At 35.5% G+C, this 27,266-nt stretch overlaps 1 long non-coding RNA gene across 2 annotated transcripts in view; it reads left to right on the forward strand.

The window, feature by feature from the left end:
- The window catches only part of LOC103783442 (uncharacterized), a 217,095-nt gene that overhangs the window by 41,626 nt on the left and 148,203 nt on the right, over window positions 1-27,266 (forward strand). The window contains exon 3 of one of the 2 annotated variants that reach the window (XR_004666907.3): window positions 8,724-12,495. The exons of the other annotated variant lie outside the window; for it this stretch is intronic. This is a non-coding gene — a long non-coding RNA (uncharacterized LOC103783442). Of the gene's footprint in view, window positions 1-8,723; window positions 12,496-27,266 lie in introns of those variants that run through there. 2 annotated transcript variants of the gene reach the window in all.

Genomic DNA, 27,266 nt, shown 5'->3' on the forward strand with positions numbered 1-27,266 from the left:
GATCGCTTGAGCCCAGGAGTTTGAGACCAGCCTGGGCAACATAGCAAGACTTTGTCCCTCTGGGGGAAAAAAAAATTAGCCAGGTATGGCGGCATGCACCTGTAGTCCCAGCTACTTAGGAGGCTGAGGTGGAAGGATTGCTTGAGCCCAGGAGTTCGAGGTTGCAGCGAGCTATGATTGCACCACTGGACTCTAGCCTGAGCAACAGAGGAAGACCCTGTCTCTAAAAGATACAAAAAATAAAAATAAAAGAAGAAATACTTTTAGTACATTTCTAGGCACATGGGAAACCCTGAATAAATTTTTGCAACTGTTGGATATTATATCTCCAAAATCAGCTTGTTTTGTTCTAGAAACTTCTTTTTATGGGGAACAAATGAAATAATGTGATTAGGCCGGGCACGGTGGCCCACGCCTGTAATCCCAGCACTTTGGAAGGCCGAGGTGGGTGGATCACTTGAGATCAGGAGTTAGAGACAAGCCTGGCCAACAGGATGAAACCCCGTCTCTACTAAAAATACAAAAATTAGCCATGCATGGTGGTGGGCACCTGTAGTCCCAGCTATTCTGGAGGCTGAGGCAGGAGAATCACTTGAACCTGGGAGGCGGAGGTTGCAGTAAGCCGAGATCGCACTATTGCACTCCAGCCTGGGTGACAGAGCCAGACTCCATCTCAAAAAAAAAACAAAAAACAAAAAACAAAAAAACAAAAGAGAGACAATGTGATGAACTCTAACTGTGGTCTTACCAGGCACCGCCTTTCTTACAGGCATATGTAAACTATATAAATATAGTCTATCTAGCCATTGTTGTAACTTTTACTTTATCACTATAATTTTTAATTTTTGACACCATCATCTCATGTTTTAATTTCTGACCGTATCCCGTCTCCCGCAGTTCACTCTCCACTGCTTGGCAGGACACTCCGTCTGGAATTGCTGAGTTAACAACTTCCTCTGCTGTGATCGTGAAATTCTAATCTTTCCCCTCACGAGAGAACTTTCTGTGAATTCTATGCCCATATGCTGCATATTCCCATTTTGCTTCTGAAGTGAGTTCCAGACACGTGACAAATATGGTCAAACTATTTACAGCAAATGTCCACAGGAGCATTCAAACTAAGCAACTGGGAAACGGGGGTTGATTCGCAGAAAAGTTTCTGTTTGACTTGACTGTCATAAACAATGAGATCACAAAAGTAAATACTCCACATCTGGCTGTCTGGATTCTTACTTGCCTGGATATTTCTGGAAAGAAAGAAAGAAGCCATGTGGCTCAGTCAGCATCATGTTGTCCACATAATTATAATATTTTCTAAGAAGTAAAAAAAAAATTGGGGGGTTGATTCTTTAAATAGCTTTCACTCTCATGATATGTGGGCAGTCGTGGTGTTTGAATGAGTACAATGTAGGCAAATTAAAGAGTTGGAGTATTTCAGTATGATATGGGGATACTTGTGGTAGAAACAAACACGTAATTATTAAGTTCATAGTTACAATCTTGGCTTACAGCAAGAAAACAGTTGATTAGCTGCCCCAGAATCTATAGTTGTCTTTTTTTCTTGTCTTTTAATTAAATGATATTTTCTTAAGATGCCATTGAATTGAAAGAGAAAAGTGCTTGTCTACATTCAGAAATATTTCTCAATATTCCATTTCATAATGAAGGTAGGCACAAAAATGCCAAATTGGTTATCTCCTTATGATTTAACCAAACATTCAAGTAGTTAAAACTTTATGGGTAACCATTAGTTATGGGAATACAATTCAGTTAAATGTAAAGAAAAATAAAGAATTCTAATAATAGGCCTAAATATGTGTTAAAATACATATATTTTTCCTGAAATGTGTTTGCATTAGGGATAACTTATATTTGTTGATTTTTCAGCATACTATTTGCACTTCAAATTTTTTTTCTCTCCTTACAATGCACAGCAATAAAAAGTAATATTATATTTGGAAGTGTGCTGGCAAGGGAAACTGGTGGAGTTAATCCAATAACTTGGAGTTCCTTAGAGAAAAGACTCTGTAGAAACACAATGTATTGTTATCAGTATTATTGCTCTGTGGAGCTGGAAACCTGTCTGCCCTTTGTAAAAGCTAGCCATTTAAGAAGGAATGCAGAATTGCCATAGAATGAGCTGTGAGTTTCGCATTTTCAAAAAAATGTACACAACTAAGTAATAGAAAAAATTTAAAAAATTTTTTCCTTTAAGAAAATGGCTTACGTAGATTTCTTACTGTTGTTCTTCATTTTTGAAGCCGATGGTGTCGGTGATTATTTTCCAGGTATAACACGTAAGTGAAAATCTCAATGCTTAGGGGTATTATTGGTCAAACTGAAAATATGATCCTTTAAATTAGAATTTGTAACACATCGGCCCTTGGGATTCAGATGAACACAGACTCCCAGACATACAGAAGAATTTACAGTTTTACATTAATATTGGAACACTGTGAATAGGAATCATATACTTCTGTACCTTAGCTGAGGATGTGTCAGTATTAGGGAGGCCATAAGTGTAGTGGCCGAGAAGATCAGCTCTGACATTTAACTAGCCTCCATTCAAATCTTGACTTCTGGTCATGTGACCTTAACAAAGTCATTAATTTCTTCAACCCTCAGTTTCTTCATCTATAAACTAGGTATGATGAAACCACATCAAAATCAATGCCTTGCACATAGATGAGTTCTCACATATGGAGGCCATTGTTTCAATTAAATGTTACCATCATTCCAATTAAGGTTAACCTAGAACTATACTTATAACTATTAACTCAATTGTTACCAAGATAATTATATAGTGTCTGCACACTTCGGGTCGCTATCTTTTATTTTCTGCCATTGCTCTCTTTAGGGAATGAGAGAAAGGAGAGGTCATAGAAATTAATTCTCCAAATAGGAGTGCTTTTACACTGTTGGTGGGAGTGTAAATTAGTTCAACCATTGTGGAAGACAGCATGGTGATTCCTCAAGGATCTAGAATCAGAAATACCATTTGACCCAGCAATACCGTTACTGGGTATATACCCAAAGAGTTATAAATCATTCTACCATAAAGACACATACACGCGTATGTTTATTGTAGCACTATTTACAATAGCAAAGACCGGGAACCAACCCAAATGCCCATCAATGATAGACTGGATAAAGAAAATGTGGCACATAAATACATCATGGAATACTATGCAGCCATAAAAAAGAATGAGTTCATGTCCTTTGCAGGGACATGGATGAAGCTGGAAACCATCATCCTCAGCAAACTAACACAGAAACAGAAAACCAACCACCACATGTTCCCATTCATAAGTGAGTTGAACAATGAGAATACATGGACACAGGGAGGGGCACATCATACACCATGGCCTGTCAGGAGGTGTGGGGAGGGGGAGGCAGAGTATTAGGACAAATACTTAATGCACGCGGGGCTTAAAACCTAGATGACAGGCTGGTAGGTGCAGCAAACCACCATGGCACATGTATACCTATGTAACACACCTGCACATTCTGCACATGTATCCCAGAACTTAAAAAGTTGCAGAAAACATTAATTCTCCAGTTTTGAAAGTGAGAGGGAACTTATTCATAAAATAAATATATGGCTTTGATGTAAGTTTTCACTGTATAAATATGATTTAAGGAAATGAGAAATGCAAGTTAAAAGCATATTGGCTAATTAGCCAGATACCTGCATCTTTTTTTATTGCATCATTATAAATGCTGCATTACAAGTTCTTTCTTGGATGTCATGTTGTAAATAATCTCTTTAGGGCCATATTTTCAAAACTACTCTAGCAGTATTTCAGCATTTATTTACCAGGTATATCTGCTTATTCCAGTCATTTTAGTTACCTTGTGTTTTAGTTATCTCACAAATCAAAAGGAAGTGTGCTTCAACTTTTCCTTCTGCAGATATGTGTCTTAGGACAGGGTATTTTAGTATTCCTAGCTAAGCTTAGATAAAAGAAATAGACATTACCCAAGTTCATTTCTATATGTGGTCTTGTGCCTGAAAATAATTATGGGTGCAAACATTCTGCATTTCCAAATATGTTGAACATATTTAGGGTGTCAGAGTGATGGTTTAAAACTGCATTGACTCAGCCATGTCTCACTACAGCTTTGATGAAAATACTGGGTTGATATTGGAAACCACTGATTTTATTGCTATGGACTGCTCAGTAGGCGTGTCTTTATTCAGCTGAGAGAAGTGTGAACCCAATTCTTATTTCAAGGTGGTATTTAAAGTGGACCGAGATAAAAACCTTACAGTAGCTACATTTCACGGAAGACCAATGCATTCTCATTTCTTTTTTTTTTTTCCTTTTTAAGAATATACGTTGGTTCCTTTGGTATACAATTTCACTCATGGCTCTCCATTTTTACATAGATACACACATACCCACATGTATTCCTTTACTTCGTTCTTGTTATTCTCTTTTGTTAAATTATATATTTATTCATTCTGTCTTAATTTTTCCCTTGTCTTCTCCCTGCTGGTGTCAAATGAATTCCTCTTTCTGCAGAAGCTCAGCTGGAAATGGATTAATGCAGCTGGAACACAACTACTGTAGTGTCAGGATGCTGGGTGACCTCTGTTATCTGAAAAATAAAAGAATTGAAAAGTATCCAGCAGCTAAAAGTCAGGGGGAAAAAATCTTGATGCATCTTGTTCATTTCCACTGTGGAAGTGTTTGCTGCATCTCCGAGGTATCTTGTGAGAGAAAAGTCATAAACACACACACACATACACACATACACACAAAAACTTTAAATGAAGATGAAGTGGTCAGGCAGAAATGCTGAGTCTGGGATATGTTTTAATACATTTCAAATTAGCAACTCACAAGGAACCTGGAATATTGAGGCACATGCTTGATAGGGCTAGAAATGTGACATTGTTCCTGCCCCATCCACTTATATTGTATTATTTCCAGCAGTGAAAACCACCTCAAAAATTCATCTTCCAAAGATAAAATGGGTTCACATTTCTAGCCATCCTTCATCAATGTCAGGCTGTGATAGTCGGTCATTACATGGGTATCGTTGCTGCTGAGGCAAACAGCAACTTAACTAGGACGGAAAGGATGTCCATATTCTCTCCTGCTGGGTCACTTGCTTGCGAAGAGTATTTTTTTCCATGACTAATATTCAGTAAAATATCTGATGGTTAAAAACAAGATTGCTTAGCTTTGCAATTGTTATTAAATTCTTTTCCTGGGCTATAATGCATAGGCTTTGATCTAAAGTCCTACCGTTGCTAGAAGGACTCGTATGATTACGATAATGTGCACTGCTCTTTTTGCTATTCCTATAGGGAAAATAAACCCCACATTAGTTCCATATTAGTACCTGACTTAGAGAAGTTAAAAAGCAACAGAAAAAGGTTAAACAGAGTCAAGTACACATAAGAGAGCAGTGGTTATTAGTGTTCAGGGAACCATTAAAAAATTCTGCTTATACAGAAGAATTTATTGGTGCTCCTGCTTCTGGCTGCTTTATGCATTTTAATAAAGAAGTAGGCTCTGTGTGTGTGTGTGTGTGCGCTTGCACACATTTTATGGCTATGATTGAACAAGGACTTTAGCTATTTGGTCTGTCATTAATTTTATCCTTTTTTTCTCTCCTTTCCCCAAGTCTCCTTCTTTACTTTTCAGCTTCCCAGACAATATTATGATTCTGAAAATCCTTCAGTTCCATTTTTATGAAGGTAATGCAGGAATAATATGCATATTAATTGTGTGGATTTTTTATTCTGATATATATATCTCTGTCTCAGAAAAAAATATGTATGGAAGCCTTTTTACTTTAGCTAGATGTTTGGAGGTAATTAGAGAAAAAACTAAATATGCAGTTTCAAGAGGCAAGAAACGTTTGTGAAATTCTGTATTTCTGTATGCTTTGAAATTTAAAAAAACCTTTATTAGAAAGGACATGTGGGTTATGATTTAAGGAAATTATTTGAGCATATGCATTTAACAATTCCTTTTAACTGCTCATTGAAATAACCAACGGAATATAAAATTAGAGAAAAAGGTAAGCCAATATTAGAAACTAGGCTACAATGCTACTGACGTTCAGGAACTCGGAGAGGTTTTTGCAAAATACACTGTAGAAAAGATTGAACTATGAGGAGAGCCAACTAGCACGTGAAAGAAATGCCTTCCTTTCTTTCAAAGAGGAACAACCCTAAGAAAAACCCAGTTGTAAGCTTGAAGAGTCAGGGGGTTGAGGGCAAGAGTGATCTTTAGAAATTGGGAGTTGGGGGGAAAATATTAGTCTGTCATATATACCAGGTACAACATTGTACAATACTCACTGCTAATTTACACTTGGGCCTATGTCAGACTAAGTTGCGTAGAACTTACTGTTACAACTAACCACAACCATCCTATTTTTGTGTGTTTCTTTTCATTGTGATCAGAGAACATATTTTGTATGACTTAAATCCTTTTAACTTTATTGAGATTTGTCCTATCTCAATAAAACAACATAGACCCAGAAAATGGTCTATCTTAGACCACAGGTGCACAATGTGTATTTTGCTATTGTTGAGTGGAGTCAATTTGGATGTGTTGGTTGGTGATGTTGTTCAACTCTTCTATATCTTACTCATTTTCTGTTTATTTTTCTCTGAATTTTGCTTCAAATACTCTAACACTGTGCTATTAGGTGCATAACAGGCTGGGATTATTATGTTGTATTGACAATTTGATCCCCATAGAGCTGTGATATTCTTTACTCTGTAATCTGCTTTGTCTGATAATAATACTATCACTCCAGCTTTGTTTTGATTAGTGTTAGCATGGTATATCTTTTTTCATCCTTTTATTTTTAACTTATATGTGACTGTATTTAAAGTATGTTTTTGTAGGCAGAATATAGTTAAGTCTTGGTTTTATCTTCCGTCTGACAACCTTTGCTTTTTAATTGGGGGATTTAGACCATTTATACTTAATGTGATTATTTATTTGGTTAGGCCTAAATCTATCATCTAGCTATTTGTTTTGTATTTGTTCCATTTTTCTTTATTTTTTCTTCTTCTTATTCCTTTTGGATTAATTGAACCTTTTTAGTAATTCCATTTTATCTTCTTTTTTGGTTCATTAGCTATTAACTCTGGTTTGCTTTTTTACATCTTTAATTGATCACATTTTAATTTTGGTACATCTTTGATTTATCACAGTTTACTTTCAAGTGACATAAAATCATTTCATGAGTAGTATAACAATCTTAAACAGCATATTTCCATTTCTCCCTCCCTGACCCTTGTGCTACTATTGTCATGTTTAACTTTTACATATGTTACAAATCCATACTATATTGTAGTTATTTTTATTTAAACAGTCAAGTATCTTTTAAAGAGATTTAAATAATAAGAAGAAATCTACATATTTATCCATGTGTTATCATTTCTGGTAATCTTCATTCCTTTATATAGATCCATGTTTCCATCTGGTATTATTTTCCTTTTTTCTGAAGGCCTTCTTTTAACATTTCTTATAGTGCAGGTCTTACAGGTAATGCATTCTTCCAGCTTTTATATATCTGGAAGTCTTTATTTACTTTTGTTTTTCAAAGATGTTTTCACTGTACATAGAGCTCTATATCTCCTCATCAGGGCATTTTCTGGGTTCTGGCTCAGTTTCCCCTTCCTGTGCCATGGCCTAGAAATTTTCTCAAGGCTGTAAGCTGAGGTAATCTTAGGGTTCATTTTATTCATTTTGTATCTCATAGGGATCACCATTTTCCACTGCCAAATGTCCAGTTTTTCGTATATTTTGACCATTATTTATTTGTTTCTGGCAGGAGGGTATATCTAGTTCTTGTTACTCCATCTTTGTTAGAAGTGGAAGTCCCTGTAATTGGATTGTAAATGACCTTCGCATTAAACTTTTTTCTTTGTATATTTACCTCCCATATGTTTGATGCAAGCAGGTCTATAAATGTTGAATCATTAAATGTTGAATCATTAAAAAAATTCAACTTTTGATTACATAATTTTCCTTTTTATTTAGTACTTAAATTTATTTTTCTTTTTTTGTGATTAATATTGCTACTCTTGCTTTATTTTGTTTTCTATCTGTTTGGAATTTCTTTGATCATCCCATCATTTGGTTTTATTGTTTTAAATTTACATTTTATTTTAATCAAAGTATATAATATCATGTAATGAATGCAGAATATTACAAGGCCTGTGATACATAATATTGCAGGTGCCCTTAGTCCTAAGTCCTATTCCCTGGTGGCAATTACTTTCAAAATTTTTGGTGTTTTCTCTGTTATTTTCTTGGATATTTTAGAATGAAAAAATACTGCATTGAGTGATTTTTTTCATTTTTAGACATTATCAATGGACTTCCTATTAGTGTTGATGAGTTTTAATTTTCTTATATCTTTCCCCTCTCACAACCACACACACAGTTCTATTCCTTCTGTCCTCTCATTATAGAGATGTCATGTTTGGTTAAGTCAATAACCAGAATTGTTATTATCCTGATGACAGAAACATATACAACTGTATCTTTTTTTGTGTGCTATGTAAACGTTATCTTGCATGTTCAACCTTTTGTTTTTCCTGGATTTGGTAATTGTTTTGTATTTCTCGTTTTATTTTCTATATATTAATATGTATTACCAATTCAGCCTCACATTCTTTGCCAAGTTGTGAAATGTAATTAAAAGCTACAGATAATTTCTCAATGATATTTATTTTCTCATAGACATTTCTCCTGGAACCTTCTATCATTGTGCTTCACTATGGACTGCTTGTTTTCCAAGCATGTTGCAGAGTCATCAACCTGGGACTTCCTTCAGCACCATCCTGGGAATTCCTGTCACCAATCCTTTGTGTTGGATCGCCTAATTTTTGTATCCTGTCTTCCTCTTCCTTGCTTTAAGCTTTCAGTTTTGTCATATCTCATAGCTTCCTGAGAAATGGTACATTGGAGGTAATTTTTTTTGAGATCTTGCACATTTGAAAATGTCTTTAGTCTCCTTTCATTTTTCTTTTAGAATTTTTGTGAGACATAGTTGCTTTTGGAGTTGCTGTTGAGAGGTCAAATGCTATTCTGAGTTCTTATACTTAGTGTGAGACATATTTTTTCACTTTGAGAGTTTTTAGATCTTTTCATTTTTAAAACAGATTATGTGCTGTGGAGGGAGTCTCCTTACATTCATTATATTGGACACCAGCTGGAAACTCATGTCCTTTAATTATGAATTTTTTTAAATATCATAACTTTGATAATTTCCTTCCCTCTATTTTTTCTTTCTGGACCTCATATGAATATCTAAACTTTATTCAGAATTTACTGTGTGTGGCAGACTGTCTTCTAATGGCTTTGCTTGTATTAGGTTGCAGTAGGTATCACTATCATCTTCATTTTCCAGATGAAGAAATTGAACTCAGAGAGGTCAATGTGTCTCAGATTATGCAGGTGATACATAGTGGAACTGGGATTCAAACCTTGGCTGTGCTGAATTGGGGTAGGGATTTTAATTCCTCTTTATACAAACTTTCAAGTGCCCTGAATCCCAAACTTTAGAGTTGTGTGGTGTCTCTCTTGAGCCTTTCTGAAGTTGTGCAGCTATGACTAGACTAGGTTTTGCTCTCTCTGATCAGCTGAGTCTACTAGTCTGACAGCTTTCCAGTTCAAATACTTTGTAGTACTAATTTATTTTCAGATGTAAAATATAAATATGATATACCATGTAACTAATTATTGTTTCTTAATGCATTTTGATATTGTCTGTCTCTTAGTGCAACACTCAGTTAGCTTAATTATATTCTGTACATCTCACTTTATGTTTATTGGTTTCTTTTAATTTTACTCATAGAGTTTTCATGAGGATTAAATGACAATATATGTAATGCACATACAACAGCGTGTGGTACATATTACACAGTATATAGATAACTTTCATCATTATTATTTCAAATTAAAACTAGATATCTGCAAAAGACACTATTCTCCCAATAAATTCAACTCTTAAGAACATTTTCAGTTCTCTACTTTCTCCTTTTTTCTCATTCTCAAGGAACAAAAAGGAATATTTTATTTCTTCTCATTCCTCTTCTACTCTCATTGTCCTACATTTTGCTGAGATAATTTACTACTTTATCCAAGTTTATGATCAGAAGTTCTATTGTATCTTGGGTGATATTTTCCCTGACTTATTACGTGTTTACAAATGTTTTTCTTTCATATTTTGACTGGGTACCCAAATCTTGTTGTTCATTCTGCCCCCTCACACTAATCTTAAAAATATTACTCCATTATCATCTAGGTTCCAGTGTTGCAGATGAAATGTCTGATGTCAGCCTCATTTCTTTTTTCTTTATTTGTAACTTGCACATACTGTCTTGAAAATTGTCATATTTTCTTTTTATCCTTGGAGTTCAGAAATTTTTCAGGATGCCTGAGTGTGTGTTGCTTCTTACTCTTACCTGAAACTACACAACCCTTTTCCCTCGGTAGGCTTTAGCTCAGGGACAGTTTTTCATGTTATTTAATTATTGCCTCTCCTCTACAGTTTTACTCTTCTCCTTGTGTAACTGCTATTATTCACCTCCTGGATTTCCAGTGTCTATTTCCCCAGGCCTTGGATCTTTTCCTTTTTGATGCTAATCTCTGTTTTTATCTAGATTTTAAAACATTTCTTCTGTTTTAACTGATATGCCATTATTTCAGGGCTCAACAGTGACTATTTACCCTTCCATTAATGTAATTATTATTTATGTAATCTTAATGTGCTGCAGGGCTTTCTAGGCTTATTACTAAAAGATAAAACTAGAAAGAAAAGTCCGGTTGTGGTGGCTCACGCCTGTAATCCCAGCACTTTGAGAGGCTGAGGTGGGCATATCACCTGAGGCTGGGAGTTCGAGACCAGCCTGACCAACATGGAGAAACCCTGTCTCTACTAAAAATACAAAATTAGCCAGGCATGGTGGTGCATGCCTGTAATCCCAGTTACTCGGGAGGCTGAGGCAGGAGAATCACTTGAACCCAGGAGATGGAGGTTGTAGTGAGCCAAGATCATGCCATTGCACTCCAGCCTAGGCAACAAGAGTGAAACTCTGTCTCAAGAAAAAAAAAAAAAACTAGAAAGAAAATTACTGGTAGCTTTGTCTATATAAAACAAGGACAAAAAATAAATTCATAAAATAACTGTAATACATGTGCCAAAGTGCTAGTATTCTATATATGAAGTTTTTACAAATCAAGAAGATAACCATATCAATTGAAAAAATATATTAGCAGAAAATATGCTGAAGAAGAAATGCATATAACCAGTAAATTTCTGAAAACATTTTTAACCTCACTAGTAGTCAAAGAAATGCAAATTCAAATAACTTTCTATAAAATGACAATATTTTAAAAAGATTATTGTCATTAATTATGAAGAGTAATATAGATACTCTCCTATTGTGTGAGGATATATTTGGTTACAAGTAATAGAAAGCCCAATTCGAATAACTTAATAAATGAGATTTATTGGCTCTTGTTATTTGAATTCCAGAGGATTGGTTTGTTTCAGGGACTCAGCAATACTATCTAGAACCTAGTTTCTTTTTCTTTCTCCTCTCTGCTTTCTAAAGTGTTGGCTTCATCCTAAGACTGGCTTCTCATTGCTGTCACCAGAAGATAGATTATCAACATTTCCTGAGACTCTCTGCTTCTTACTTGCAGGGTAAATGAGAGGGTTATTCTGGAAGCTTTCTTAGAAGGGGAGCAGTTTCCTTTGACAGAATCCCAATTTCTTTTTTAGATCCTTTTGGCCCAACTTGAGGCATATACTCATCCCTGAAACAACAGCTGGATCCATGTGGTTACATTACTTAGCTAAGTCTTGAGCTACATCTCCCATCTGGGATCAAGAGTGGGACCACCTTCCCTCAAAGTGTTGTGTTGGATAGAAGAGGCGAAAATGCCTGCATAGAAAATCGGGGATGCTGTCAAGAGACAGACAAAAGATTTTGGGGAAGCACATAAAATGTCTACTATCCATGCATTGCTTCTGGACATAAAAATTGACATATACTTCCTGTTATGAAACTGGCAATAGGAATTAAAAACTTTAAAATGTGCTTATAATGTTATTCAGAAATTCAGTTTCTTGGAATTTATATCAGAGAAATAGTTATGGATATATAATACAATAATATCTGGCTACTATGTAACTGAAGCTGCATCATTTATAGTAACTAAACATTTGGAAATATTTAAATGTCTAACTGCATGGATTTGATGAAATTGTGTATTGAACAGTCAATATTCATACAATGAAATATTATTTAACAATGAAAAATGATGCTATTAAGAATATTTAAGGGCGTGGGAAAGAGTTCACTATGTGTTATTAGGTAGAAAAAGCAGGCTACAAAATCTATGATTTTTTTTGGGGAAAAAGCATATATATATTTTTATAGAAGCTATAGAAGAAAGAAGGCTATATAACAAAATATTAACAGTGGTAGGTTGGGTGGTAGAAATATATGCTTGCATATCTATATTTTCATACATTTCTTGCAATAAATCTTTAATATATTAATTTCTTCTTCTCCAATCTTTATGCGTCTTTTTCCTTATTGTGCTGGCTAGAACTTTTAGTACAATATTGAAAAGATTTGGTAAGCGTGGACACCGTTGCCTTGTTCCTGATCTCAGGGAAAAAGAGTTACTGTTTCACAATTAAGTACAATGATAGGCATGGGTTTTGTAGATGTCCTTCATCAGATTGAGATCGTTCTTTTTTTACTTCTAATTTGCTGAAGTTTTATCATAAAGCGGTGTTGAATATTGTCAAATGATTTTTTAAACATCTCTTGAGATGATAGTATGATCTTTTTCTTATTCTATGAATGTGGCATATTACACTGATTGATTTTCAAAAGTTAATCAACCTTGAATTTATGAGATAGACCCTACTTGGTCATGGTGTATTACTGTTCTAATATATTGCTGAATTTAATTTGCTAACATGTTGTTAAACATTTTTTTAACCTGTGTTCATGAAGGATACTGATCTATATATTTTTAATTATAATATCTTTGTCAGGCTTCTGTGCTGCTATGTAAAACAAGTTGATAAGTATTCTCGTCTTCTCTATTTTCTGAAAGAGTTTATATAGGATTGATATTACATCTTCTTTAAACATTTGGTAGAATTCACCAGTGAAGCTATCTGGTTCGGAAGATTTTATAGTGAAGTTTTTTATTTTAAATTCAGTTTTTAAATAGATACCGGGTTATTTAGATTGTCAATTTCTTTTCATGTAAATTTTGGTAATATGTACTTGTCAAGGAATTTTTCATTTCATGTAAGTTGTTAAATTTATTGAAAGCTTATCATTTTAATATCTTTAGAATCTATAGTCACATTCCTGATATTGGTAACTTCTATTTCTTTTATTGATAAGTTTTGCTAGGGGTTTATCAACTTAATTAATTATTTTAAAGAACCAACTTTGATTTATTTATTTTTTCTACTAATTTGTCTGTTTTCTATTTCATTGATTTCCATTCTAATTTTTATTCTCTCCTTCCTCCTACTTACTGTGCATTCAATTTTCTCTATTTTGTTTTAGTTTCTCAAGATGGAGCTTAGATTATTGACGTTATACCTTTCTTTTTTTATTATTATACTTTAAGTTCTAGGGTACATGTGCACAACATGCAGGTTTGTTACATATGTATACATGCGCCATGTTGGTGTGCTGTACCCATTAACTTGTCATTTACATTAGGTGTATCTCCTAATGCTATCCCTCCCCCCTCCCCCACCCCACAGCAGGCCCCAGTGTGTGATGTTCTCCTTCCTGTGTCCAAGTGTTCTCATTGTTCAATTCCCACCTATGAGTGAGAACATGCGGTGTTTGGTTTTTTGTCCTTGTGATAGTTTGCTGAGAATGATGGTTTACCTTTCTTTTTAAAAATTTTTTTTATAAAAAAGCAGTTAAACTAAAAATTTCCCTTTAAGCACTGGTTAGGCTGTATCCCACAGTTTTGAAGTACTATGTTTCTATTATTTTCTCATCTTGTGATTTCTTCTTTGGTCATTTGTTATTTAAAAGTATACTGTTCAAATTCCAAATATTTGAGGGTATATTCTTGATAGCTACTCATAATTGATTTTTAATATAACACTTTTATGGTCAGAGAATATACTCTGCATAATTTCAATCTTAAGATATTTATTGAGACTAGTTTTATGACTCAGCATGTCTGTTTTGGTGAATTTTCCTCGTGGACTTGAAAAGAATGTGTGTTCTGCTGATAACACTTTTATAATAAGAAATCCCATAAAATTATTTTAAGATCACTAATCCTGAGACATGTTTAAATTGACTGCTTTTTGACAGAATAGCAAAACAGTTAATATCTATCTTTAGCTCTCCCAGGGGTATTATTCTATTTTACTTGTTACCCAAAATTCCCTGTGCTGTGTTTACCCTTCTGTCAGTATGTCTTTCAGATCTTGTTTTTTCTTTCTTTCTTTCTTTTTTTTTTTTTTTGAGACGGAGTTTCGCTCTTGTTGCTTGGGCTGGAGTGCAATGGTGCGATCTTGGCTTACCGCAACCTCCACCTCCTGGGTTCAAGTGATTCTCCTGCCTCAGCCTCCCGAGTAGCTGTGATTACAGGTGCCTGCCACCATGCCTGGCTAATTTTTGTATTTTTAGTAGAGACGGGGTTTCATCATGTTGGCCAGGCTGGTCTCGAACTTCTGACTTCAGGTGATCCATCCGCCTTGGCCTCCCAAAGTGCTGGAATTAAGGCGTTAGTCACCACACCTGGCCCAGATCTTTTCTTGTATCTGTAAAAAATTATACTAGCATAAGTTGCTGGTGTAATTTATGATAACTACTTAAGATAACACTTCTTATATTTTTAAAAGTATATCTTAAATTCTTATACTAAAGAAATAGAGTTATTACATCAGTATTTGAAGAATTCATGGACCCAAAGTGTCTCCTTCTATACTAAGTTATACAGAAATATCAGCTATGAAGCTGGTGCCCCATTCCCTGTTTTCATTCTCACATGTGTGAGTGAATTAATGACGTGAAGGAAATAAAATTTAATCATCGAATTTTGGGCACACTGAACAGGTGTATTAATGCTGGTAGGACTCTTGTATACCTCAGTCTGTATTAAACTTTTCTTGCAAACAGAACAAATGCTCTGTGATGGCAGTGAGCCTGTTTCACATGAGGAAGTATAAGGGGCCAGTAAGGTGGGAGTATGGAGAATAAAAGGAGATGGATAAGAAAGGCAGGACTGAACTCAGAGGGCTTTGTTGGTTTGTTGAGGATGTTGATCTTTATCCTAGCAGCAGAGAGACACCATAGAAGGGATTTAAGCAGGGAGATCATGTGCTTCAGAAAGACCCCTCTGGATACATGACGGAACATTGAATGGATTCAAGAGGGAAAGTAAGAAGAAATTGGGAAATGATTGCTAGTTTCTAGGCAAGAGATAATGGCAGATTGGATTATGGAGGTGATGGTGGAGGTGGAGAGAAGTTGAGTCGGTGTGTGTGTCTCCTTCCACCGCTGCCCATCCGCGTCTCCTTAATCTACTGTAGGACCCAGGCAAAAAGAAGATCAGGAGATATCCCTAAGAGGAAGGCCAATAAAAGTGAAGAAAAGGCTAACTTATAACAAACTTCAAATACTCAGAGGTTCTTAGGATAGTACTCACAGGAAGTAAACCATGCTTAGTTTCAGTAAGTGCTAAATCTCTTATGGATTACATGCATGTTTAGCTTAACAGATGTGTCAGTAAAGCTCAGTCTCACACTCCTGTAAGGGTACAGGAAGCCATCTGTTCAACAGTAATTTTAAATGTAGAATCCTGAGGCAATTAATATGAAAGAACAGGTAGTAGTCTTTGATTGATATTTTTAATGCAACCCATTAAAATACTGGGTAAAACAGAGTGATAAATGGCATTATTTTTGTATCTCTGTAGGTTGTAAGGCCAATGCTTTACATTCATGTTTCTTAATTAACACAGCTGTTTCCAACTTTCCATTTCTGTCTTTTATGTATAATTTCAAACAAACAAACTATAGTGGCTCCAGCATGTTTTACTGTCTTTCTCTAAGAATAAGTAAAAGAAAAATGTACACGAACAAAGATATCCTTTGGTGTTAGATCCCAGCAGCACAGCATCATGACATCTACCTATAATGTATCCAACAAAGACCAAGAGGAAAAGCCAAAATGTGTGTATTTGTATGTGGAGGTTTTTTCCTTGCAGATAGACAACATTATTAACAACCCCATACGAAGAGGATTTTGAGTGAGTGATTCTGAGTGAATAGAAAATAGAAGCCATTAAAAGAATAAAAGGACAGAGAGTCATTTCTTGAAAAAGACACAAAACATTTATATTATGCTTAGTATTTTTTTGTTCTTGGCAAAGTATTGTTTATTTTTTTTTAGAATCATTTCCTACTGAGTTCAAGTAATTCTTTATACCTTTTCTGTGATTTCTGTGACTTTAATTATGTTCTCTGCCTAAAATGGCAATTTCATCCATTACCCATATAATTGTTATTTTCTGATAGGTTTCCATTTTTAGGTTAATTCTCCAGATATCCTATTTATCAAATTGTGTGGGGGAGGGCAGGAGAATGAGGTCTTTGTCATTTTTTTTCTCTTTCTGTCTCAGTCATGTATGTTTTGCCTGGTGGTTACATAGTCTTTTACTTTATTTTGTGGCATGTAGGTTTGTCCTTAATTAGAATAAAAGGTATTATCTAGATTTCCCTATATTGATAGAAAAATTATAGTTTATGTTTCTCTTTCTGTTATGTCCTTGGTCTGCTACTCCAAATATTGTCATTCAGTTGAGTTGACTTGAATGGTTATAATCCACAGAAATATAATTAATGTCAGTGATGTTTCCAACACATTGTCATTTTGAAGAAAACATTAAGTTTTTTTAAAGGCATGTGATTATATGAAGGATGATCTCCAAATACTCTGTATCTTAATAGAATATATAATCAGAGAATGCAAAATTCATCTGAAGTAATGACACTAAGCTGACAAATTGTCTGAGTACCTGTCTCTGGTTGGTGGGGCAGAATCAGCTCTGCAGGGTGGGTAGGCAAAGAAAAGAATAAAGGTTTTAGAGAAAACTAAGCTGGCTGATGGGAGAGCCATAGAAAGAGGCTGGCTGATGGATTGGCTATTTCCTGTAAAGCAGCAGGTGATGCTGAAATCAGGAGTGTGCATAGTAAGATTTCATCAGAAATCCAAGGTTCGTAGGCCAAATAGATCATTGAATGAGTGAAGAAATCAGAGTCAGAGACCAAATTCCAAAGCATGGAACCAGGCTATGGAAACAGGTGGCAAAAGGCCACCTCTAGGCAAGTGGCCCTGGGTCACCTGGGTTATCCTAATACAGACATGAGTTTGTCTGGCCTACCTTGTCTTTTATTGGTTTGTTCAATGCCAGAAAGTACCTAGGGTGTTTAAAGGGTCAGAGACAAAGCTGAGGAATAACAAGGATGACTTTTCTAACAATAGATCTGATGAAGTACTAGACCAGCCAAGGGAATATCAGACAACTCCTTCCTAGACATTTGCTGAACAACTGACTTTAGATGAAGTCCTACTCATAGGTGGGAATTTGAATTACTAGCTTACTGACATTTCTTCTGGCTTCAAGAATTCTATGATTTTGTCTTTTATAGTATATTATTGGAGTATACAAGGTCAATTTCTTGTTCAGGAAGCATATATTGAGCAATCTTTTTAATAGAAGTACTCTTAAGCAGCTGTAAAAATATTAAATGCCCTCTGCTCTAGAACTGACAATCCTGTGTCATAGCAGTCTCAAATTACAATGTCCGTTCATTAGTAAGAATGGTATTACTTAAGCACACAAGTGGATTTTTCTTTCCCTTTCAGGTACAAGATAATGTTGGTCTAGCTACATTTATTTTTAATTTTTATTTCTATTTCAATAGTTTTTGGGGGTACAGGTGGCTTTTTGTTACATGGATACATTCTTTAGCGGTATTTCTGAGATTTTACTGCACCTGTTGCCCAAGCAGTGTACACTGTACCCAATATGTAGAGTTTTATCCCTCACTCCCATCTCAACCTTCCCTCACCTGAGTCCCCAAAGTTCATTATGTCATTCTTATGCCTTTGCATCCTCATAGCTTAGCACGGTCTGGCTACATTTAAAAGGCATGGTATACTAGGTCCTTTGGTTTGTCATTTGACTTTAGAGGTGACAAATGGCAGTGTCTAAGCCTGCTTTCAGTTCTGACCACCTTCTGATAATTCACATTGGATGCCATGGGACCACCTTAGTGTAATCACAATTTTTTTCTTGAGATACATTACCAGGCAGTTATATGGGTATCTGCATTGATCAGTGACCAGACCAGCTTCTACAATACAAGTAGTATCCTGTCAACTAAACATAAAAGCTTAAATGGGACTTTCATAATTGCCAGGTGCTGTGAGGTTTTGTAAGAAGGCAATGGAAAACCAGTGAAGAATTTCAAGTAAGGGACTCTATTTGTTTAACAAATATTAATAGCATCAGGCATTGTGCTAAGAACTGGGGATTCACAAGTGAAAGAGCAGACATAGTTCCTATTTTCAAAGAACCTATGTAGATAAGAAAAAAGGCAATTACAAAATAGTGTGATAGACGCTATAATGGGAAGAATTACAAGATGAGAATATTTAAGGAAGGAAAATAACATGGAATTAGATGGGGTGGGGGTGGTCAAGGAAGTCATCTTAGAAAAGGTGATATGTAAGACCCAGGAGCCAGATGACAAATAAGGAAGTGTGTCCCAGGCAAAGGATGAACATATACAAAGAATCAGGGAGACAGAAGATGGAGCACTGTGAGAAGTGAAGATTATTGAGGGTGGTTGGAAGGTCAAGTGCTTTGATCAGAGTAGTCTATGTGGACTCACAAGTCAATACTCATAGGGTTTTGTAGCCTGAATTCATACTGTCTAAATGTGAAGAAACTGTAACCTAATCTAAGTATATATAAGTTAGGAGTAGATGACTAAAAGTCAAGTGTTCTAATGCTCTTGTGGTGTTTTTAGGAGGTAAATATATTGGCGAGCTTTTGACTTGGATAAGTTTTTGTACACCTCTTAAAGAATAAAAACAAAATATATAATTTTTAAATTAGTAGAGGAGAAAAATGGAAAGACAACAAACAAAAACCCAAAAGAATACAAAAAAATGGGGAGGGGAAGGGAGAAAAGACTACATAAATAGAAAACCTGAAATAAGATGGTAGATATAAATACAAATATGTCAGTAATGACGTTAAGTGTAAATGGTCTAAATTTGAGGACAAAAGTTATCAGATTGAGTTAAAAAAGAACAAGCAAAATCCAACAATGTGTTATTGATAAGAAAGACATGTGAAACATAAGCAAATAGACTGAAAATAAAAGCATGGGAAATGGTATACCAGGAAAATTTGAAATGAAGGGAAGATTGTGTAGTTATGTTAATATAAGATGAAATACATTTTAAGACAACTAATATTACTGAAGATAAAGAGGATCATTTTGTAACTATAAAGTGTCTTATTCACCAGGAAAATACAATAATTACAATTTTTATTGACCTAGTAACAAAGTCTCAAAATATATAGAGCAAAAATTGGAGAACTATAAGGAAAAGTAGATAAAACCACAATAATCTCTCTCAGAAATTGGTAGCTCAATTAGACAAAAATTCTGTAAGGGTATGGAAAATTTGATTGACACAATTAAACTTAACCTAATAGACATATGTAAAACACTCTAACCAACAACTCCAGAATACATATATTTTCAAATACATATGGAATATTTATACAAATTGACCATATTCTGGATCTTGAAGGAAGTCACAAAATATTTGAAGGCATTTAAATTATATAGTCTACATTCTCTGATCTCAATGTAATCCATAATAAAAAATAACTAAAATTACCTCGCATAAATTTATCAATGTTTAATAAGAACCATTTTGGGTATTTCAAACAGGATGCAGGAAATGTGTTGCAAAGGTGTTGAAAGACCTGGAAAAACAAAATACAATATATGGTTATACAAAATCGATGATGTATGTGCTTTTGGGATGCCACTGTCATGCCTTTGCTGCTACTGCCATCACTGCCAGAGTCACAGCCAGAAGCACTGGTAGAGGCCAGGAGAAAGTAGTTTCAGCCAGGAGAAAGTAGCTTCTTCCTTCCTCTGCCTTCCAGTCTCTTATTAGTGCCTCTCACTGGCAGACCCAACAGGAGGACAGCTGGAAAGGGAGTCTGGGAAGTGTAATTGCAGGCTTCCAGTCCTGGCATTAGAAAGAACATGGCTGAAGAGCAAGTGCAGGACAGTAGACACTGTTCAGCACAATCCACTCCTTTGGCTATTCAGCACCCATATATACACTCTTATATTTAAAACAACAATAAAAATAACATTATGCTTCTGACTTACAATGTGAAAATATCTTTTATACAAAGATGCAGCCGCTTTCTCCCTAAAATGGAAGTATGTGATCCTATTACTGGATCCATCTCAGAATGTTGTTAATGTTTCTTCTAATTCAGTAACAATTCCTCCTGGATATTCTGTAACATAAAGACTAAATTGTAAATTTAGCCACTTAACATGAAATAAAATGATGCGGAAAGGGAGGTAGATGTGGGTAGGATGAGGGGGACAGATGAATATATGCAAATATGTAGATACAAGTAAGGAAAATATGCTTGGGTGTTATAATGTAATTATAGAAATCAATAACTAAATGTAATGAAACTAAATGTATAATGTATAATAACTAAATATATAATGTAATTTAGAAATCAACAACTAAAATGAAACTGGAAAAATCAGAAAAAGCTTGTGTTAGGAAATGAAAAAATAACAGTTAAAGATTCAATAAATGAATTACAATGAGAATTAGAAAATACTTAGAACTGATTTATAATAAAAATATTAAATGTCAAATCTGGTAGAAGACAGCTAAAGCAGAACTTAGAGGGAATTTTATGGCATTGAAAGCTACAACAGAAAAGAAGGAAGGATAAAAATTAATGCAACAAGCTTCCACCTTAATTAAATGCAAAGAAAGTAGAAGGAAGAAAGTAATAAGTGTAAAAACAGAAATCAATATAATAGAAATTAAGCTTTTAATAAAGATAATCTACAAAGCTAAGTAAGTTATTTGAAAAGACTAATATAATTGACAACCCCCTAGTGATATTGATCAAAGAATAGTAATCATTATCATGACTGAAAAAACCTTAATTATTGATGTTCTGGATATTACAATGACTAAAGATTATTATGATAAATTTCAAGCTGTAACTTTGTGTATTAGTCCCCATTCTTATGCTGCTATGAAGAAATACCCAAGACTGAGTAATTTATAAAGAAAAGAGATTTAATTGACTCACAGTTCTGCATGGCTGGGGAAACTTCAGGAAACTTACAATCATGGCTTAAGGCACCTCTTCACAGGTTGGCAGGAGAATGATTGCAAGCAGGGGAAATGCCAGACAGTGCTTTTAAAACCATCAGATCTCATGAGACTCACTCACTGTCATGAGAACAGCATGGGGGAAACTGCCCCCATGATCTGAATACCTCCACCTGGTCCTGCTGTTGACATGGAGATTATGAGGATTCCAGTCGAAGGTGAGATTTGGGTGGGGACACAGAGCCAAACCATATCACTTTGAAAGTTGTTAAGAAATGGACAAAATCTTAGAAAAATACAGTGGACCCAAATTGACTCAAGAACAAATAGAAAACCCAAGCAATAACAAAATCATTAAAACAATTACTCCATAGTCAAAAATATTTCCACAAACCCCCTCCAATCCCAGCAAAATCAATCATTCAAGAAAAAAATTCAAAATTCACTATATTCCAGAGCATAGAATACAAATTAGCATGTCTTTGATACCAAAACCTGAAACAGATAAGAAAGAATTATAGACCAATATTATAATGAAATACATGGAAAAATCCTGTACAAAATATTAGCAAACCCAAAAGAGTAATATATATATAAAGGGTAAAGAATCATGAGCAAACTGTTCTTGTCACAGGAATATAAGGTTGGTTCTACTTTAGAAAATCAATTGTTATTTACCACATTAGTATATTAAAGATAAAAATCATATGATTACCTTAATAGATGCAAAGCATTGAATGAAACTCAATACAATTAGGAAATTCTCTTAGCAAACTGATACAAGAAGGGAAATTCCTTAAACTGGTTAAGGGTTTCTAAAAAAAGAAGTACTTTCATACTTCTAGTAAAACTTTGACCTTATATTTGAGATTAGCGAAAAACAAGAATGTCACATGCACACGTATGTTTATTGTGGCATTATTCACAATAGCAAAGACTTGGAACCAACCCAAATGTCCAACAATGATAGACTGGATTAAGAAAATGTGGCACATATACACCATGGAATACTATGCAGCCATAAAAAATGATGAGTTCATGTCCTTTGTAGGGACATGGATGAAATTGGAAATCATCATTCTCAGTAAACTATCGCAAGAACAAAAAACCAAACACCGCATATTCTCACTCATAGGTGGGAACAATGAGATCACATGGACACAGGGTTGTGGGGTGGGGGGAGGGGGGAGGGATAGCATCGGGAGATATACCTAATGCTAGATGACGAGTTAGTGGGTGCAGCACACCAGCATGGCACATGTATACATATGTAACTAACCTGCACAATGTGCACATGTACCCTAAAACTTAAAGTGTAATAAAAAAAAAAAAAAGAAAAGAATGTCCCTATAGTTACTTTATTCAACAATCTATTAAGGCCGGGTATGGTGGCTCACGCCTGTAATCCCAGCACTGTGGGAGAGGCAGGTGGATGGCTTGAGCTCAGGAGTTTGAGACCAGCCTGGGCAACATGGCGGAAACCCATTTCTACAGAAAATTAGCCAGGTGTGGTGGCATGTGCCTGTAGTCCCAGCTACTCGGGAGGCTGAGGTTGGAGGCTCTATTGAAGGTTCTCAAGTATAGCAAAGAAAAGCAAGGAATAAACGGTATCAGGAATGGATGGGAGGAAAGAAACCTGTTACTATTTACAAGTGATATGATTATGTACAAAACACAAAGGAATCTGTGCATAATTTATTAGAATTAAGTGAGTTTAGAAAGGTAGTTAAATAAAAAAAAATGTACAAAAATCAGTTGCATTTCTACATGCCAGCAACAAACATTTAGAAAATGAATAAAAGGTGCTTGTAATAACTTAAGATATGAAACACTGAGGAAGAAATGTAACAAAACATATGCAAGACCTTTATGGAAAAAGTGTAAAATTTTATCGAGAGATATTAAAGCAGATCTAACTAAATAGAGAGATAAGTAAGCCCTGCTTGTGGATCAGAAGACTCAATATGGTAAAGATGTCGATTCTTCTGTAATTGATGTAGATTCAATGTAATTCTGTTTAGAATTCATACAGGATTTATTTTTCTTTTGTGAAATTTGATGAGCTACTTATAAAGTATATATGGCAATGCAAGGGACCGAAAATAACACCAGTATTCTTCATGAAAAAGAACAGAATTCAGGAAGTTGCCTACCAAGATCAAGATTTCAAAGCTATAGTAATTGAGATGCTTTGGTGGTGTTATAGGCATAGAGCAGCAGGAGAGCAGAGGTAGCCCAGTTAGAGATCCACACATATGAGGGCCTTTGATACATGACAGATGTGATATTGCAGATTAGTGGAGGGCAGGATAAATTGTGCTGGGACATTGGAGTATGGATATGAAAATAAATTGGAATTGTATCTTTATCTTATACTATATGGAGAAATCAATATCAGGTGCATTACTGTCCTTAATGAGTCTTTAAGCTATAGTTTTTAAAGAATAAGACTTTCAGAAAATAACATAGGAGATTATTTTCATGACCCCGAGGTAGGGAAGGATTTCTTAAACATGAAACACAAACCCTAAGCATAAAGGAAGAGATTGATGACTGCTTATGTACCCCAAACCTCAGCATCATGCAATATACCCATGTAACAAATCTGTGCATGGCCCCCTGAATCTAAAATAAATGTTGAAATGAAAAAATTAAAAAAAATAAGAATTCATCCAAAGCTAGCACACAGAGAAAAAGAACAACAGCCACAGACACAAAGATCTATAAACTTGGAGAAGGTATTTTAATGCAGAATCTGTCAAAGAACATGTATCCAGAAACCTTAGAGAAGCCCTATGTGATGCTGGAGCTGACATTTCACAAACCACATTTCTCAGACTTCTGAGCAACTGGTTTCTAGTTTGTTTCTGCAGATGGGGACCTGCTGGGAGGCTCAGGAGGAGGAGGGGGTGAAGTATTTCCTTTCTGTTTTCTTCCTCTTGCCACAGTTGGCACCTGCTTCCAGCTTCTTTCAGTACCTCCAGCCATGACTGCCCTTTGACTGTGATGCAGGGCAGGCAAGCCCCAAAACTGGGGCTTAGCCTAGGAGGGTTCATGGCTTTCCCCAGGAAAGAATTCAAGAGCAAGCTGGTGGTGTTAGACAGCAACTTTTATTGAAGCCGCAGTGTATATAGCAGTGACAGCAGAGGTACTGCTCCTTGTGGAGCAGGGCTACCCCATAGGCAGTTTGCCCAGAGTAGCAGCTCAGGGGCAGTTCTGCAGTCATATTTATACCCACTTTTAATTACATGCAAATTAGTGGTGGATTTTGCAGACATTTCTAGAAAAGGTTGGTAACTTCCATGTCATTGGTTCATTGCTACAGAAAGGGGCAGTCACTTCCAAGTGTTGCCATGGCAATGGTAAGTTGACAGGGCACACCGGTGGGCCTGTCTTATGGAGAGGTGCTTTCACCTCTACCCTGTTTTACCTAGTCCTAAATCTGGTCCAGTGTCTGAGCCCCACCTCCAGAGTCAAGTCCCATCTCCTACCTGAACTGGGCAAGAGGGTTCCTCTGTGCTGAGCCCTGAGCATTAAAGGGCCCTCCCCTCGACCTCTTCTGACTGTGCTCCTAATGATGGGACAAGGTGTCTGCATGGCCAAAGGGGTGTGGCTACATGGAATCTGTCCTGCCTGCCCTCTGTTGTGGCCTGGGTAGCCTTGAACCATGACCATTCCCCATGCAAAGCACCCTGAGTTCCTTCTTTCAAGGGTGGTCCATGCTATCATGCCTTAAGGGGTAGCTGTTTGTGTCTAATTGTGTGTGGTTGGGGGTGAATGGAGCTTGGATTTGTAGTCTTGGGTGATCACATGTATGCACTTGAGGCTCCTAATGGAGCAAGGTGATGCCTGGTGAGGAGGGGCTGGGACAGGGGTCTGAGCTTAGAGTACAGCTATCCCCAGGTGCTGCCACTTTCTGGCTAGGCACTTTGGGAGGCTGAGAAGTCTAAACAAATCTATGGCTTCTCACACTAACTGCAGTGAAAATCCAGTTTGTTTTTGAATTTTAAATTTGTTGTAGACTAGTGCTTTTGTTAAATACAATAAAAATAAATTACAAGAAAAGTGAAATTCCAAAAAGTATACAAGCAACATAACATGACTATCAAATAGGCATAAAAATTTCAAAACACCCTCAATTTCTACACTTATTTAGCATGGACTCATAATATAATTTTCAGACTTGCATTGCAAGAAGCACTTCACTCTAAGAATGCATACAGCATGTGTTTATTTCTATAAAGACTCAAAGTAGCCATATGGAACAATATGCTGTCTGGGTATAGACACACAGGTGGTAAAACAATAACCAAAACAAGAGTTAGGATAGATGTTACCTTCTGAGGGAGAGTAGGTGATTTGATGGTGGAGACACAGGAGTCCCTAAGTGGCCATGCTCTATTTCTTAATCTGAATAGAAAGAAGAGCAGCATTTTATTAGTATTCATTTTATTAGTATTTTAACTTGTTAACTCTGTATTGTAAGTCTATTGAAATTATACCTTTATCTTATACTATATGCAGAAATCAATATCAGGTGCATTACAGTCCTTAATGAGTCTTTAAGCTACAGTTTTTAAACAATAAGGCTTTCAGAAAATAACATAGGAGGTGATTTTCATGACCCCAAGGTAGGGAAAGATTTCTTAAACATGAAACACAAACCCTAAAGGAAGAGATTGATGACTCCTAATGTACCCCAAACCTCAGCATCATGCAATATACCCATGTAACAAATCTGTGCATGGCCCCCTGAATCTAAAATAAATGTTGAAATAAAAAAATTAAAAAAATAAGAATTCATCCAAAGCTAGCACACAGAGAAAAATATTTTACACATGTATTTCATATATAAAAATCAAAATAAAGTGAGGAACAAAATAAAAAGGAAAGAACCCTCCCCTTAGTAATTGCCTGAACTGTTTATTCATTTACACAACAGGTTATTTTTTTTTCTAGAGTAAGACAAAAATTTAAATTGTGCTTGGATATCTGGGAAATGTAAATAAAATGATATTGATGCATAATTTTGATATGAGTGTTCCTGATATGTAGACATAAACTTTTGGCTATTAAAACAACAAAATGAAACTGAGAATTGGATATCAGCCAGTATATTTATAGGATAGAAACCTCTAATTTAGACAGACATGCCTATCTGTCAGGAAGTATTTATTTGAGTACCTGTTATATGTGTAAGGAAATTTGAGAGTATAGAGGAATATTTAATCTAGTTATCAAGATGGGATCAATATACCAAACAATAACCTAAGACATTGTATTATTTGTCACTAAATTGTGTGGGACCAATAGAAAGTGCTAACAGTAATGTCTGAGAATCTCAGATATGGTGCACAGATATAATCCACATCTTTATTTTAGAATCAATGGTAACCTGAGTGTGGTGTTTCATGGTCAGTTTTTATTATCACATTAATGGAAAAGATTATGCAAAATGATTGGCTGTTGTGCATTTGTATGAACATATGAATACCAGGTATGTTCAACGTTTAGTAATTTCACAAACACTCCAGCCAACATGCCCATCTTCCACTTTATGATTCTTCATCTGCCCAGAGTATTCCCATGATTTTCTTTCCATATTAAGTAGGCACAAAACACTCTCGGAAGAGTGGACCATTCTTTCTATATTTCTGTTTTACATATTCTTCCGTGTGAATGAGATGATTAAGTATTTTAGTTTAAAACTCCCAGCTGGGCTGTACCACAGTATAAGTAATCAAGAGATAAGGAATACCACAACTTCTATAATTTTTAATTTATTCTGGTTAAT

Source organism: Pan paniscus, chromosome 18, assembly GCF_029289425.2.
Source record: "Pan paniscus chromosome 18, NHGRI_mPanPan1-v2.0_pri, whole genome shotgun sequence".
In the NCBI taxonomy this organism is placed as follows: domain Eukaryota; kingdom Metazoa; phylum Chordata; class Mammalia; order Primates; family Hominidae; genus Pan; species Pan paniscus.